Source organism: Rattus norvegicus, chromosome 4, assembly GCF_036323735.1.
Source record: "Rattus norvegicus strain BN/NHsdMcwi chromosome 4, GRCr8, whole genome shotgun sequence".
NCBI classification, from domain to species: domain Eukaryota; kingdom Metazoa; phylum Chordata; class Mammalia; order Rodentia; family Muridae; genus Rattus; species Rattus norvegicus.
Window position 1 is genome coordinate 57,410,384 of NC_086022.1, and position 15,685 is coordinate 57,426,068.

At 40.1% G+C, this 15,685-nt stretch overlaps 1 protein-coding gene and 1 pseudogene across 5 annotated transcripts in view; one reads left to right on the forward strand and one right to left on the reverse strand.

Moving 5' to 3' along the window:
* Grm8 (glutamate metabotropic receptor 8) overlaps positions 1–15,685 on the reverse strand; it is a 925,705-nt gene that overhangs the window by 639,137 nt on the left and 270,883 nt on the right.
* LOC120102759 (U2 spliceosomal RNA) lies at positions 7,039–7,182 on the forward strand (annotated as a pseudogene).

Genomic DNA, 15,685 nt, shown 5'->3' on the forward strand with positions numbered 1-15,685 from the left:
TGCCAAGACTGAACCCCCAGTGAACGGGATTGTTGGGAGGAGGGAGGTAATGGGGGGAGGATGGGAAGGGGAACACCCATATAGAAGGGGAAGGGAAGGGGTTAGGGGGACGTTTGCCTGCAAACCAGGAAAGGGAATAACAATTGAAATGTAAATAAGAAATACCCAATTTAATAAAGATGGAGAAAAAAATTGAAGTTCTAGTTGGCTTTCCAGTACCGAAGTAAGACATTTACTTAAAGAAAAGAAAACTGATCCCAAATTCCCAGTCAACCTATCTCAGAATACAAAAACACCTGATGGAGTTCACTGATCTCATTCAAACTTGGTTTTAAAAAAATTAAGCAAATTTTTTATTTTTATAAAGTTACAACCACTTTCATATTTTGGTTGTTGCCCTAAATATTCATGAGTTAAAAAAATTAGTCTCAAGGCTGGGGCTACTAGATGGTGCTGGCTCCTTTAGGGCGTGGAGTCCAGTGACTTGTCCTTTAAATTTGAGGCAGTGTGCTCAAGGGATTTGTGGGACCCTAGTCTCTCCCTGCCTTTATGTTCCTGGCTCACTCTAGGAGGCATTGACTGTGCCAAACTCGGTAAATGTAAATCAGTAAATGTAAATAAATAAAGTATCCAGTTAAAAAAAAAGACTGTCCAGACGCACAAAAATAAATGAAATTCTCTCTCCATGAAGAAGCCTCAGTTACCTTAATTATCCTTCTGTATTTCTTCAGTAAGTCTGACTCTATCTCTCCCTACAATGTATTTTTCACATCTGCTTCTCACCTCAAATCCTTGACTTGCTCCCCTCCTGCTGCCACTCACTTGGAGCTAATGCTTTTGACTTCTATTCTAAATTTTGCAAAAGCCCCTAGAATCCAATAGAAGAAGAGGCTTTTCTTCCCCCACCATCAGCTCTTCTAGCCTAGGTGCATCTGATATGTCCTTTTTGCCTGTCCTGCTGACAAATGATGGTGGAAATCCCTGTGGTCCATCTAAGTCACCCATCCAAAGGGCCCTGCGTTCATCTCTTCGCTTGTACGCAGGGTTTTCCTACTGGAATTCTCCTCCTCCTCCTTGGCCTCTTCTTAGAATTCCCCTAAGTGAGTCGTTTCCTTTCGTGTGTCAACCGCCTCTCACCTTGAAAATCCAGTGAATGATCTTCCTAGATGTTCCTGGCCGCCAGCCTCAGCTCCCATCTCATCTTCCCGGCTGTTTTCTTGGGAAAGAGTCTTTCCTCTCTCCCGTTCATTCTTTAATTGAGTCTAATCAGGCTTCTGGCACCACCACTCCTGAGGAACTGCTAAGATCAAGGCCATTGAGACCTTCCATCTTGTTACATCTGTCTCTGAATTACTCAACTTCTCAAAGGCGCTAAGCTAATGAACAATAGCTTTGTTCTCAAATTAAGTGCCTCCCTTGGCATCTAGTGAAGACTGTTTTACTGATTTTCCTCTTACTTCTCTGGCTTTTTTTTCCCTCTCAGTTTCTTTTTTTTTTATTTTAATATAATTGTCTTCCTTTATTCTTGTTAAATATTTTTATTTTTTTATTTTATTTTTTTATTAACTTGAGTATTTCTTATATACATTTCTAGTGTTATTCTCTTTCCCGGTATCCGGGCAAACAACCCCCTCCCCCCTCCCCTTCCTTATGGGTGTTCCCCTCCCAACCCTCCCCCCATTGCCGCCCTCCCCCCATAGACTAGTTCACTGGGGGTTCAGTCTTAGCAGGACCCAGGGCTTCCCCTTCCACTGGTGCTCTTACTAGGATATTCATTGCTACCTATGAGGTCAGAGTCCAGGGTCAGTCCATGTATAGTCTTTAGGTAGTGGCTTAGTCCCTGGAAGCTCTGGTTGCTTGACATTGTTGTACATATGGGGTCTCGAGCCCCTTCAAGCTCTTCCAGTCCTTTCTCTGATTCCTTCAACGGGGGTCCTATTCTCAGTTCAGTGGTTTGGTTCCCTCTCAGTTTCTGCTGCTGGCTTTTCCTCGTTTCATTTGTTTTACATTGTCCAATCCTTGTCTGTTTTTCTTGTTTCTGTTTTCTATTTATTTCTCCACAAATAACCTTGTTGAGTTACTCATTGATGATGACCAATATGCTAAAGATGTTCAGATCATGTGGATAATCTATAGACTGTATGTTCAATAGCCTATTTTATCCATGCTCAAAACTCTTAATATCCTTGAAGTGCCCATTTAAAATCTTCACTTAGATGTATGAAAGCCCTTAACAATCAAAAGACAGCTCTCGATTTCTATCTTCAAAACATTTGAAAAACCTCTAATTATTCTCATCTCAGCTACTAGCACCATCAACTGCTGTTTTCCAAACCAAATATCTAATTGTAGTCTCTGTAGCAGATGCTATGGCTTGAATCTGAAATATCCCAAGCAAGTGCATGTTTGGAATGTGTGATTCCTACCAAAAATTAGAGCTGTCTGGGGAAGCTATGAATCCTTGAGAAGGTGCCCCTAACTGGAAGAAGTGGGTCAGTTAGAGTAGGTTCTTGAGTTATGTGATCCCTACCTTCTTCCTGTCTTAAGCCAATTCCCCATTCACACTGTAAACAGCCACAGGATCCATCCAATATAAAAGTAAGTTGCTTAGAATTTCTCCATCATGATGGGCTGAAAACGTCCGAGGTGTGATAAAAATAAATTCTTCACCCCTTAAGTTGTTCCCGTCTGATATTGAGGTCACAACAACATATGTAACTAATATGGAGGTTTGTCGATTATTATTCCCTTTCTTCCAACCTTGATCCAAACCTTGAACCAAGGTTTAGCTTCAAAATACGCTAAATCCAACACTTCCTATTGGCTCCAATGTTTATCACCCCAATCCGAGCTGTTCTACCTCCCCGGCAAACGTAGTCTCCAGATACTTACTCTTACTCTCTATTAAACAAACTTTTTAAGTTTTAAAGAAGACTATGTTATTTCTTTGATGATGAAAATTAGGCATCCATCAGCTCTTGAGGGAACTCTAGCTCCTCTTCAGCCAGGCAGACTACACCTAATCCGGCTGCACCCTATCCCTCTGACCACATCTCCAGCTCACACCATGCAAACCATGCTAATCCACTTGCTTTATCAAAGACATTAAATTCACATTTCTTGTGAGTATTTACACATATATGGTTCCTTCTATATAAGCTGACACACAGTGTTTAATTATCTTCTCTAATAATTGTTTCTTTTCCTATTACTTTATCTTACTTTCTTTAGTTTTTTTTGTTTTGTTTTGGTTTGGTTTGGTTTTGCTTCACTCTGATTTTTTTGCATTATTAAAATTTACATGCTTAGCTTTCTGTGTTTACTTGCCAGTTGACTATTTTTTTTTAATCACTAAAATATAAACCTTGGGGTAAAAGATTTGCTGCTGTACCTCCAGGTCAGAAACTTCTATCAGCCTCACAGAAAGTGTTCAAGAAGTATTTATCTAAGAGTGTAATGATGCTTTTTTGTCTACTAAACCAACCTAACTGATTTGTCTCACTGTTGCCATGGAGATTATAGGCTTTATGTATGTGTGTATGTATGTATGTATGTATGTATGTATGTATGTATGTATGTCAACGTACAAAATGTCTTCCATATGAACATACGGTAAACCAGTTAAGATATGAACACAGGCCATGTTCAGTTTAATAATTTTTGAAGTACCTTAGTATTTGAAGTACCACCAGCAACCAGCTTGTTCATTCTGTTCCACATCTGTCCACAGGTACACATGAGCCTCCCTGGAGTCTGTGCTGAGCTCTGCTCTCCCCTCCCCTCCCAAAAGAATCTTCATATCTTCTTCATAAAGTAAGGTGCATTGTGATGATTTGTTAACACAAGGCAAAGTGTCCACAAAGTACTCCTGCTATGTGTATTAGTGCAGTCTACTCCATGCCATCCCCTGCTCCCCAATTCTACCTTTGAAGGAGAGCTCTAATGTCTTATGTTTAATTAAAATCTTGATTATGGTTTTCAAGGAATACTGAGACATGACTGTGAGAATCTATTTTGTCAATTGAAGCTAGCCACATCATTCTGGGTGTATCTGCTAGGTAAGATTCACATTTGAATAGGGACACTGAGTAAAACAGGTTACTGTCCCAGTGCTGATAGGCCTCCCTCCGTAACTACTGAATGGAATACGCAGAATTATTTCTCTGAATGCCTGGAGCTAGCACATCACTAGTGTTCTCCTATCTTTGGATCCCAACTGAAATTTAAGCCATCAGTTCTTGTATTTTTCTGACTTTCCAACTACATAATCATCTCTGACTTTCTCATCTTCATAATCACAAAAGCCAGCTCCTTATGATACTGTATATATGAATAACATATCAATACGTCCTATTTGTCCCAGTTCCCTGAAGAACCCAAACGATGAGTGACCTTCAGTCTTTGCATTCTAAGGAGTCTTGGAATCAATTCCAGTGTGAAAGATGTCAAACCAACACTTATTGCCTCCTTTTTTTTATTAATAACAAACCTTCATTTTATGCAACCAGTCTGTCAACTAAATTATGGTGCAGAAACTGGGATCCCCGGCTTGGGTGATTCTCGATTTTGCCATTATGTAATTTCCTAATAAGCTTACTCTAAGTTGAAAAGATGGTAAAGTGAAATTTCATTTCATACACTCATCAAGTTGAATACCATAACTAGGGGCACAGAATATGCAAAGTGCCTGTATCTTCCCTTGGGATCGTAATAACTGACTCCTAGCTGCAGCCCAGTACTGCCGTCCAGTCTCAGTAAAGAGCATCCTACTAAATATCACTACCTGAGAAAAACAACATACGCAAAACTTGAAGTATCTTCTCTACACAATTCATGTCACTTTGTACCGTCATAGACTTTTTAAAAAAAAACTTATGTTTATCCCATTTATAGAAGGTAGAATCTACCCTTCCAGAATATTCTGCTCATCTCTTTCCTATAGCAGAGATAGCTGTAATTCTCTTCTTTCCAGGGCCTTCATTGTTTCAGGTGTTCTCAAAATTATTTGAATATAAAATTAATACAGAGCAGGTTACATGACAGATATAGTAGTTATTTTTATTTATAAAAGTAGGAAGTCATCTCTGTGTAACAACCATTATTTTTAAAGGATAAATATTTCACTGATCACTTATTATTATGATGCATATTTCCCTAAAATATGCGGTAAACATACAAGGATTTCTAGTGTCATTTTATGCTCTATTTCTTGAAAACTGTTAATCTTTCAATAAGAAAACATTTTATCCCTTAGATAAAATCAAAGATTCTTCCCATCACTCTACTTTGCTTTATATTAATAACTTTTTTCATTAATTTTACTATTAACTTTTGACTCCTAGCAATGTTTTATCACTAGTGAATTATTTCAGACTACCATAGGGTAATATGGCAAGGATTAACATCTTAATAAAGGAGGAGAATTCTTTTTTGCATTCTGAGAAAGTTCAAGGCCAAGATAATTTTCTTGTAATCATAGATTTTAAGAAGGCTTTCTTGTGGATTTTATAAAGACACCCAGAGAAGCCCTATTCTAAAACGTGGAATCAAGAGTCTCTTTGACTTAAACCCATACACATGGCTACCACTAAGTATCCGCAATAATGTTACATAGTTTGGGTGTCAAAGGTGTCCCAACTTAGAAGTTATTATAAGGGAACTACGGTGAAACCTCCTCACTTGGGGAAACATTTGGAATTTTAACAAAGTATGTTTGGAACATTTTCAGGTTTCTACGCTCGTGAAACATTTATTTATTTCTAAAGGAATTAGTTTTTCCCAAAATCATAACAGACAAGCAGTTCTTAGAGATCAGCCACATTGCTTGTCAGGACAAATTATAGCTTTGGCTCTGATCTGAAAGGTAACAAGAATGAACCAAGGGAAGGCACATGAACAAAGAAAGCAAGCTCAGAGGTGTGGTCCCATGGTCATTCTCATCAGTATCTTTCTGTTCCGGGTTTAAAGCACGTATTTGATTGCACCATTCAAAGCATAACTGGTTTTCACTGAAATTTCTCATGTAGCCCCACACACCTAGCTAGGTTTGAGCACTCTTTTCAATACTAGCATGACAGAGAGGAAGACCTTTAACCATAAACCTCATATGGCTCTGATCTTCATCTGATTCAACCAAGGAGATTCTCTCAGAAATTCTCAGGAAGGAAAATGAGCCAAAATTCAATCATCATCTATATTTAAGGCACATCCATTCAGATAAACACACATCATATGTTCCAGGGCAATTACACGAGAGCTGCTAGGGGTACCACCATGTCTGCTACTGGACATAGAATTAATGCATCCTGGAAAGAAGAGCCTTCAGATAGAAAAGTAAAGTGACAATTGGAAATTAAGGGGGCCAAGGAGGTGGTGGCAGGCTGGAGAGATGAGGCAGGGACTTAAAATATGAAATCTGCAGGTGATGGCCCCTGACAGAAAGGAGCACTTACAGATCTAAGACAAGAACACTAAAACAGCTGGTGCACTAAGAAAGGGAAAATGGAAATTGTGAGGAATATGGCCACAAAGTTACAGATTTACTGGAACTGAGATATGCAGGCCATAGACAGACTGAAAAGAACAGAAACTTAAAAACTTTACTAGAACCAAAAGCTCCTACCAAGAGGTGACAGGAGTCAGAGTGCTAGATCCTATGCAGGATGCCCCAGGAAAGTCCTTCTCCCCAACACGTCAGAAGCAATCTTTCCCTTGTTTTTTCCAGCTCTGCCCAAGATCTCCTATCCCCCTTCAACGCTATTGAAATTATTATTCATGCCTTTGCACCTGGGTTCTAAATTGTTTGCAGTGCGTTTGTCAAGAGGATGTGCGGGTCTCTAAATTATTTAAAACTACTTACAATTTTAGGTTGGGCTTTAATCTGTCAGTGTTTGCTCAGATAAACTATTAGAAGTTAAATGTTTCCTTGAAATTCATTTTTCCTTCTAATAGCACTGCTGTGTTATTTAATTTAGGGTACTTTTTTTATTATTTTAAGGCAATTAGAGGAATAAAAACAACATTCAAAAAGTACATCACATCGCTTCTCGGCCTTTTGGCTAAGATCAAGTGTGTAAAAAGTACATCACAATTTTTTCTTAAGCGTGTGTGTGTGTGTGTGTGTGTGTGTGTGTGTGCGCGCGTGTGTGAGTGTGTGCCCTCACGCATGCTCGCATGCACGTGAGCACATGTGTGTGCACATGTGTGCAGTGAAGTATGTGCATGTGAAGGTCAGACGTGGATGTAAGGGATCTTCAGTTGGCCTTAACTTACTTTTATTTCAATTTAAATCACAAATGTAGAATCTTTCTGAGTTAGCCACCTACTCCTGCCCATGTGACCTCCCCTAAATCTACCTTACTTTTGAGGCAGCTTCCTGAGTAGCCCCATGTCTTTAGTAAGCCAGCAAGCCCCAGGAATGTCCCTGTCTCCCATGGATTGGGCATATAAGTGTATGTCACCAGACCCAGTTTTTTACATGTGTGCCCGGGACCTGAACTCAGATCCTTACGCTTTCATACATGCACTGTACCGACCGTTACTGACCAGACTGGTATTTTCCACATATCTGTGGGTTTGCCTCCTGGACAGTGTAAGGGTGTGTCTCACTGAGGATGTCAACTCTTCAGCTTTCAGCCTTGCGAATGCATTTTCTGTTTCTACCAATAGAACAAATCATGTATGAAATTCTCATTACAGGCATTATCTAGCATGGGCCACCTTTTTATCTGAAGCTTCCAAACCATATCTCTCATTGGCTTTGCTTGCCTGTTTAAACTCGACATGCTGAGTTTTGGAGCTTTTCACGAGATGACAGGGAGACTGTTGTTGTAAAATGCACAGGGTTCTTTCCTGTCTCTACACATAAGCAGTGTGACTTTGATTAAAGTGACTGACAGTTGGGGGTGTCACCATATTGACAGACTATTGTTCAATCATTAATAAATCAGTTCCTTCAAACTAGAGGATCAAACTGGTTATGTTTCAGATATTTAAAAAAAAATGGTTCTTTACAATGTTAGGATTACCTGTCCAAAGAAATCTCAAAAAAGTTAAAAATACTTAAAACTTGATACATAAAAGCTCTTTGTATTAATTTGGAGAGTCTAGCATTTAAACCTACTTTCTGCTTAGCTAATCCCACAAGGCACTACAAGATAAACCAGCTTTACTCACGCAAACATTGTAACTTCATGGACTCTACTGACATTACGTTCTCAATGAGGCATTCATGGCGTCGAAAGCTAAGTCTAGCTTAGTATATGGTATTTCATAGAAACCCCACCATCATCACTTCAATGACCGCTTAAGTAGAAAGAAGTTCCTGAAGGACCGGTGAGGAGGGAAAAAAGCTATTTCTTCCTTTTTTGGAATCGATACTTAGTGTAGAGTCAGGCTGTCATTCTGTGATTTTTTTTTCAACTACTGTAAAATCCTCAGTCCACAGCTCAATTTAGCATCTGTATATCTTCAGACTTCTCTAATGTAAGCCAAACTCCTCCAGAACACGCTCGGCTCTGGCTCTGTCTTCCTCCAGACAGCAGAGCGTAGACAAACTGTAATCACATCGTGTCCATCACACGATTTTTATTCCTGTAGCCCTGTGGTGTTTGCATCACAGGATGCTTCTGGCTTCCCCATCACAACACCGACAGAAAGTGTGTGGGGAAGTAGATATATATTGCAAAGTAAATATATTTAAAAATAATATGGAGTAATTAGCTATACAGACGGTGAGACAGGATATCAAAAAATCATTGAAGTGGTAAAAGTGGTGAGACATGAGGAAGTAACAGGTGGTTTGGGTGGCAAATCCCCCCGCCCCACCCCACCCCCAGTCTCAGGTGTCTGAGCAGTTCCCCTCCCCACCAGTTGATGGTACTGTTTGGAGAGAGAGAGAGAGAGAGAGAGAGAGAGAGAGAGAGAGAGAGAGAGAGAGAGAGAGAGTTAGTTTAACAGTTCTGTCTTGCTGGAAGAGTGAGTGTGTCACTGGAGGAGGGTTTTGAGGTTTCCAAAGTCTTGCACCATTCACGTTGCTCATTAAAGCACATTCTCTTCCCCAACCTCTCTACTCCTCTCTCTTCCTGCTCTCTCCCCCTCCCTTTCTCTTTCTCTCTGTCCCTCCATCCCTCCTTTCTCCCTCCCTTGCATTTTCTTATCAATCTCCCTGTCCCTTTCTCTCCTCTCCTCTTCTCTCTCTCTCTCTCTCTCTCTCTCTCTCTCTCTCTCTCTGCTTTGTTCTACTGGTTCAAGATGTGAGCTCTCAGCCTGCTGTTCCTGCTGCTGTGCCTATCACTTGTCCTGCCTCCCCTTCATGACGGATTTCTATCTCTCCAACTGTAAGCCCAAACGAACTCTTCCTCTCTAAGTTGCTTCTGCTCATGGCCTTTTATTACAGCAGCAGAAAGGGAACCAATAAGGGAACTAAACACAAAACCATTCTATGAAAAATATTTTAAAACTGTGTAAGAGGAAAACTTAGATAACTAGTTTTTTAAATCTATTTTCCAGTGTTTATTCTCTGGGTTTTTGTTTGTTAGTTTGTTTCTGTATGTATCTAAGTACACTGTAGCTGTCTTCAGACACACCAGAAGAGGGTATCAGATCTCATTACAAATGGTTGTGAGCCACCATGTTGGTGCTGGGAATTGACTCAGACCTCAGGAAGAGCAGTCAGTGCTCTTAACCGATGAGCCACCACTCCAGCCCAGTGTTTATTTTCCTACCATTGTATTTCCACATGTGTGTTTTACTGTGTGTCTTGGTATATACATTTGTGCATGTACATATGTGTTTTTGTGTCCATGTGCATACATGTGGGGTCCAGAAGTAGACATCAAGTATCTTCCTCAATCGCTCTTAACCTTATGTCTTGTTGAGACAGGGTCTCTCCCTAAGGCTGGGGCTCACCAGTGTGACTGCGCCAGCTTCCCAGTCAGTTACAGAATCTCCTGTGCCTGCCTCCACAACACACCACTTCCAAGTCCAACTCTACTTCTACACATTTACATGTAAGATATAAAAAGGCAACTCTTTTATTACAATTTCAAAATTGGGGTAGCTTTCTGCCCCCACCTCCAGAACTTATCTTTCACTGTCTGGCTTTAGTCATAGTCTCCCATGCCATCCCTATAGTCTTCTATAAAGTAACATGAATAAGCCAAAGCAAGTCACAAACCATATAAATATTAGAAATGGACGATTCCCAGCCAATGTAAAGTCTTCCAGATCCATCCAAAGATGATGCATGTATCAGTAGTTATTATTCATTTAAGAAACCTCTGTGGGGTTTGTCCTTTAATGATTTCAGGCCTGTGTGAGACTCTACTTTACCTCCAACTCACTCCTGCCCCCTTTCACCTCTCCTGCCTACAAGTCTCTGCCCACATTCATGACTTTGTCATTGTTGTTTCCTGATTATTCATTTAAATTGTTTGAAAGCCACTGGGTTTCACTAGAATCATCTGTCTGACCATGACTTTGAAACTATCTTCTGGAGCCTGGTGGGCTTCTCCATGGGGGCCAAATGAAGACACTGTCTTACCATCCTCAGAATCTTTAAGTAGCCAGCAGTTCATCAGGAAGGGTGTGGTCCCAGGAGCTCGGTTGCTGAATGTTGATAAGCCCAGGCTCATGCATACCCATTGCAGCCATCTGGGGTAAGGTCATGGCTGCTTCAGGTATGCTATTCCCAGAAGACAGTATTTCACGGCCTTTCTCCCTCCCTACCGGATCTTATATTCTTTTCATCCTTCTGTGATGTTCTGTGAGCCTTAGGTGTTTGGTATAAATGTTCTATTCAGGATGGATCATTCACCTCTGACTCATTGTCAGCACCCGAGCAGCCATGCGTCTCTGTATTCACCATGGTTCATTCTGAAGAGAGGCTTTCTGAACAAAGAGCTGTGGATGACATGTTTCCCTCTGTATAAACATGATTACTTAGAAGGCAGCTGGGTGCTAAGACAATTCAGCTCACCAACCGTCATCAGTCTGCCTGTAAAGCCTAAGATTTCCTCATCCATAGGGTTTGAGCAGATTGACAGTACTCGGTAAAAATTCCCTCTTACAGAGCAGTCCTCAAATACAGTCACAGAGAAGCTAGTCACCCCACAGCCATGCCACGGGCTTCTCGCCTGGGTAAGAGGGCTGGTGCCTGCTGCCTCCCAGAAACTCCCATAGTACCTTCTGGTGCTATGACTGTCGGCCAGCCAGCAGGGAGGAAACTTCCAGCTCAGTCTTCGCTTGACCTTTCTATACTGTCCAACCAAGGCATGTATCGTCTTCAGGTATGATCCTAATTCTCCAGCTCTGGTAGGGAAACGAAAAGAATAGCAGGCACATACACTCTTTCTCAGGCCTTTGGAGACTTTCTGACCAGCGATTCATAAGGAGATAGCCTACATCTTGCACTGGGATGTTTGCTTAGTAGGTTTCAATAAAGAATTATCCAGCCATACAAGATAGCTCCTTCCAACCCTCTTTTTTTTAATGAATATTTAGTAATGATTTAAAGTAAAAATACTCATCTATAAAGAAAAGTAAGATTATGAAATCTGAAAATAAATGAATAAAACTATGCAAAACTAAACTGAAGTAACCCAGGCTTGGAAAGACAAATGCTGTGTATTCTCTCTCACATGCTGATCCCGATGTCAAATCAATTACTTCTGTGTTCAACTTGGAGCACGTGTACAAGTGAGCAAAAGCAAAATACAAAAGCTCGATTGGGTGGGGGTGCCCCTGGGGTAGTCAATAGTATAATATAAGAGATACAAAATCAGAAATGGGCATTTTAGAAGTGGAAAGTTCAAGCAGGAATGAGTGCAGAGCAAGGAAGGGAAGGAGGGAGAGAGGGAAGGAAGGAGGGAGGAGAGGGAGGGAGGGACAGAGGAAGGGACGGAGGGAAGTGGAGGGAAGGGGGGGGATAAACAAAATGAAGGATCATGTCTGGCATTTTATAGGAAAGATAGGATCTGAACCCAAATCCTAATGCTTGCATTGTAAGTTCTGTATCAATTGTGCCATCTCTCCAGCCTCAGACTACTATGTTAATTAGATATATTTCCTTTTTGCTTATGAAAGTAGATCCATTAAATTGTCTATTCAACATCAGGGTAGTTTCTTGTTCAGGATAACTGAAGGTAAAAAGTTATATAATTCAACTCCCTAGAAGAAAAGTCATAGTTCATAAAACTCTTTTATGGTTACTTACCAATCAGTCATTTGGTTCAGCCACCATATTGAGCCTAATTATAAGTAAAATAAAAAGATTTGTGCTTTACTTATTAATTCCAAAGCTATGTTTTGAGTAGCCATGATATTTGAAGATACTTGCCATGTAGAATTTAATTAAGGGAGGAGGACTAAGAGGAAGCATAGAAAGAAGGTAATATTTTCAAATGGAGCCTTAACTCTGAGATTACCATCTAGTTAATTATTACTTATTATTGTCCCTAAATTTTACTTACCATTCTGGGTATTATTTCATTTTCTTGCATATTCCTTTTAAGAGAAGTCAGTGTATTAGTCAGTCAAGGCTGATACGTACATGACATTTCCTATGCGTGTAAGAGTCTATGAAACTCAACAACAGATTTGTGGGATACAAAACAGGACAACCTTAGATACACAGCGCAGTTTATGAAACTCTGCAGCTTCACACCTTGTCATATTCTTTGTGAAGATATGTGATGCTATCCCAGAAGGATAAAGATGGCCAATCTGGGGAAATAAAGTTATAGTGTTTGCATGAGGCTACTGCATTTGCTACGGCACACAGCAGAGTACAATTTGGAGTTTAAGAACAGATTAAGTTTGTTTAAAGGAAAAGATTGCTAGCTTTCACAGTAACAGTAGTGGAAGTTTTTACAGGATTTGCCCATCTTGCTTAGTCGTAGAATTCTGATGCTTTAATACCACATTAATTAAATGTCTTGCATGTATAATGATCATCCTCTTTTCTATGTATCTGAGGACTTCCGCAAGAAAAGACAAAAGTGTCTGTATTCCAAGAACAGTTTGGTAACTTCTTAAATGCAAAATGAACATCAGTATTTCCTACTTGAAGGAAATTTTAGTTCTTCAATTACTGAAGATGGATTTTTAGCACGTTTTACACCAGATGGATTTATACAGGGCTATTTTGAAATATAAAAATTCTGAAGTAAAATTGTAAGACTACCTCCACATCCAAGCTTTGGGGCAGTACTGTCTGTATCCCTTAGGCAGAAAATGGTTTCCTAAACATTCTATGCTGATGGTAAACTTTATACGACTATAACAGCTTCCCTGTCACTGGAGTAAGCATAGGCACTAACTGCCTCCTTCTTCCTTAAGAAGGATTCGAAAGCAGATAATTGAACCCCTCAATACAACTATCAGCCATTTATACATCCACAATTACGCTCAACTGCATGGAAGGAAACACAATATTAGGCGTCAAAAAGACTGAAGCAGAAAACTGGCTCCCTGAAGCATGTAGGATATCTCTCAGCCTGTAGCTCACTGACCTTCAGAGCCACTGCACCAGATCCAGTGCCTGAAAAGTAGACAAAGGAAGAGTTGGATCTGAACACAAGGCCCTCAGATGCCAGTCTTATAACCATTCCCTGGGACTGACCCCGCCTTTGCCACTCTCCACTGAACCACAGCTCTCTTTATGTCTCTTCTACCGTTCTTGTTCAGCAGACACCAGACATGGTGCTCCAGATAGTATGGCAGTGGTTGAAAGCACAGAAGGTGAAGTCACTTTGTAAGTATTGGAGAGAGCACCACACAGGCCTCACAAAGTCCTACGATTACAGATAACTTGCCTCCTACGGCCATTTCATCTCATTTTGTCTCCCCTACAAGTAAAAATAATAATTTTTTTCTTAATGTGAAAAATTTTCAATACTCCATAATTGTAGTCATTTGGGCCTTAAATTCCATTTAAATAGTATTTTAGTGCCACGGATGTTATAATGAAATGCTTGCTTATTCTTCTTGTAATTTTTTTTCGATAAGTTCATTCCACAGCTTGTATGATAGTCTTTAGTTGCTACTTTCCTTAATTAATTTCTCATCTCATAGAATCACCAGAGTTTCCTAATAATTGGAAGAGAATAAAAAATGTTTTTACCATAAAGATATCTTTAATAACCTAAGATGTGTCATTCCCTTCTCTTACATCTACTCTTGTTAAGGAAAAGATAATGTAGTTACCTTGAGAACAGGTTTATAAAACCAGACCTTTCTAATCTTTCTGTTTTAATTATGGGCATTCTTCACGGCCTGCATGCTGTATAAGTTTTCTGTTACTTAGATCTATCGATGAGGAGAAGGAAAAAGAGTGCTCAGACACTGCTGTGGCAAAAAAGGAGAAGAAACATCTGGGTATGAGGGAGGTTACCACCAAGACATGAGCCGATACTGGACCTCTCAACCATAGACTCAATGTTTAGCAAATAACAAATGTCTTTTTGGTGTATGGTGTGTGCCACTTTCAACATAGGTCATCCCAAAGTAGCCTATTACAGTTTTATGAGAACATTGCTAACAGGAAGTAATTAGCCAAGGATGGTTAGAAAACACAAAACCAGAGCAGGAAAGGAAGACACTTCTGCTGGTACCCATGCTGGGCCTCCAAATTCACTGTTCTCTGATCAATTCTCAGGATTCTGGTTTATTACAATGAACATAAACCAACATCCTTTACTCAGAGGCTCAGAGCAACAAAAGACATGGAGATGACCATGTACCATCATTTTACTTTCTTTCTATGGCCTTAAGATAATCCACAGAGAAGAAAGACTGTTGTTTCTGGACAGTCTTATGGCATGTGACTACCAAAAATGTCCTGGGAGGTAGGGATGTAGGCTTCTCTAGACTGTATATTCTCTTAGCTGATTTTTCACAGTATAATTTTTTCACAAGCAATATTGAATTTCTAAAAGATACCAATTTGCCATTCCATTCCTGTAGACACTTGTCATGCCACACCATTAGAAGGAACTAGATATATTTCCTCCCTTTTTATTATTTTAATTTAAAAAGTTCAATTTTTTGCCTTTATTTTTGCTTTTATTTTGAGAAGCCAGGAAATACAAGGGACAGTAATGATAGAAGGAATACCATACACATAAAACTTAAAATCAATTGGTTTCCCATTAAGAGCCCTCTGCCCATCTCATAGTGTGGGTGGAAGGCTCCACCGCTGTATAGAAGGCTCTTAGTGAGGTACAGGCCTCCGTAAACATGTAAAGGACCATTTCTCTTAGAATGTGTGAGGCTGATCAGACAGGGTGACATCTGGGTTCCCACAGCATGACGATCGATGATGACAAAGTCAAAGATGGAAAGGTGGGGTACCTGGGGATACTGGGAAGAAAGAACAGCAGACAGCCCAGTGACCTCAGAGACAGCAGAGTGAATTGATTCACAGACCCTTATGAGTTCCTAACACCACAGCCACTCTCCTTCATCCCATTGTTACACAATCATGGCCAAGAATTTAATGTAGTCAGTACTCAAAACTCCAACCATCTGCAGAACTTTCCTGAATGTGGTGCTGTACAGATACTCGGGGTCAACACTTACGTGACCATCAGAGAGCCTTCTTCAGATTCAATATGTGAGGTAGCGCCTTTAAAACACTCTCCTTGCAAGTGGTACCATATACAAATAACTGAAACTCTTATAGTAT